Source organism: Triticum urartu, chromosome 7 (assembly GCF_003073215.2).
Source record: "Triticum urartu cultivar G1812 chromosome 7, Tu2.1, whole genome shotgun sequence".
NCBI lineage: Eukaryota > Viridiplantae > Streptophyta > Magnoliopsida > Poales > Poaceae > Triticum > Triticum urartu.
Window position 1 is genome coordinate 82,210,172 of NC_053028.1, and position 1,552 is coordinate 82,211,723.

Consider the following 1,552-nt stretch of genomic DNA (forward strand, 5'->3'; position numbering starts at 1 on the left):
GGCGAGCACCATGAGATGCTCTTCTTCCTGGACGTCGGCCGCGACTTCCTCCTCCAGCAGCGCGGCGAGCTCTTCCTCGTCATCCGAGTCCATCGCCGAGATCGGCAAAACGCCGAACACCTTGCGCTCGATGGGCGTGTACCCGCCGCTAAACCGCGCCTCCGCGGCCGGAAACGCCCAACTGCTGTGGGAGGGGCTGCCGCGGCGAAGCGCTGCTATTTTCCGGCGGGGAATGGCTATCTAGCGGAGTAGGGCGGTGGCCGTCGCCGGGATATAGCTAGTGGTGGCCGAGGGCGCGGGGGGTGCGAGGCGAGTCGGGGGAAGAAAACCTTGACTTTTCCCTTGTCGGTGTGGGCCAGGCATGCTTTTCCCTAGCGCCGGAGCCCCCAACTGCTCCCCAGCATGCCGGGTTCGGCCTGTGACCGCCGGGCAGAAAAAAGGTCCGAACCGACGATTTTCGGCGTCCTGGGAGCGTGACTAGGCCGTTTTTTCGACGCCGGCCCTAAAAAAGTGACCTGAGGGGGCCTGTTGGAAACGCGGCTGGAGATGCTCTAACTCGCCGGAGTCTCGCGTGTGTGTTTCGAGCGGTCAACCAGCGATCCGGCGATTAGTACGTAGCGTGTAACTAGCTAGTACAAAGCTAGCTTCACGGGAGATCGGAAGCATCCAGGTGCTTGCCTGCTTAGTGATGTACGTGCGTGGGTTGGCCAAAGGATCGGCTAGCCGGAATTCGACGGAGTACTCGTCGGCGTTCGTACGCTCGGGACCAAAGACAACAAAGAAATCCAAGTTTTTATAGACTCTGCTCACTTGGTAGCAACATCTATTTGTTTAGCATGGTTTCATTCCATTTTTCTGATCAGTGACAAAATCCACCTAAGAACAGACAATACTATCTGTGAAAAATGGATCAGCATTGCATTTTACAACTACATCATCAGACAGTGACCAGCAGCAGAAATTTATTCATTTGCCACAGCCTGAAACTTTGAGAGGTCAGCCAATTAACACTACTAAGCACAGCTTCAGATATGTGCAACAACATAGACAAATAAATTTCTCAGCCAATTTTCATCTCGTTTTTCTAGCAGGGTATCACATTTCTTGATTTGTGTCATGATTTTATGTACAAACATACCATATTATCACTGACACATGGATCAGCATTTACAGCCTCACCACGAATTAGCGATCAAACACCACAAATTAATTTGTTGCCATGGCATCAGGTTCTAAGAGGCCCGCCAATCGATACTAGTAAGCACAATTTCAAATATCTCCATCGACATAGGCATGTAAATTGCAGAGTCAATCTCACCTCTTAGTCCATCCTGTGCCTCAGGATTCACTTTCCCGGACGATTCCACGGACTGAGTCAGGGACTCCTTTCTCTTGCCTCCTGCCCTCCTGTCATCGCAGGGCACTCGCAGCGGCAAGACCGGCTATTCTATTGCTCTGGTTTTCCCTGCTATTTTTTCCCACTCTATCAACTATTTAAATATGAATTCCAGTGCAATAATGATGAAAGAAAATGTCAAAGATAATTTCAAAA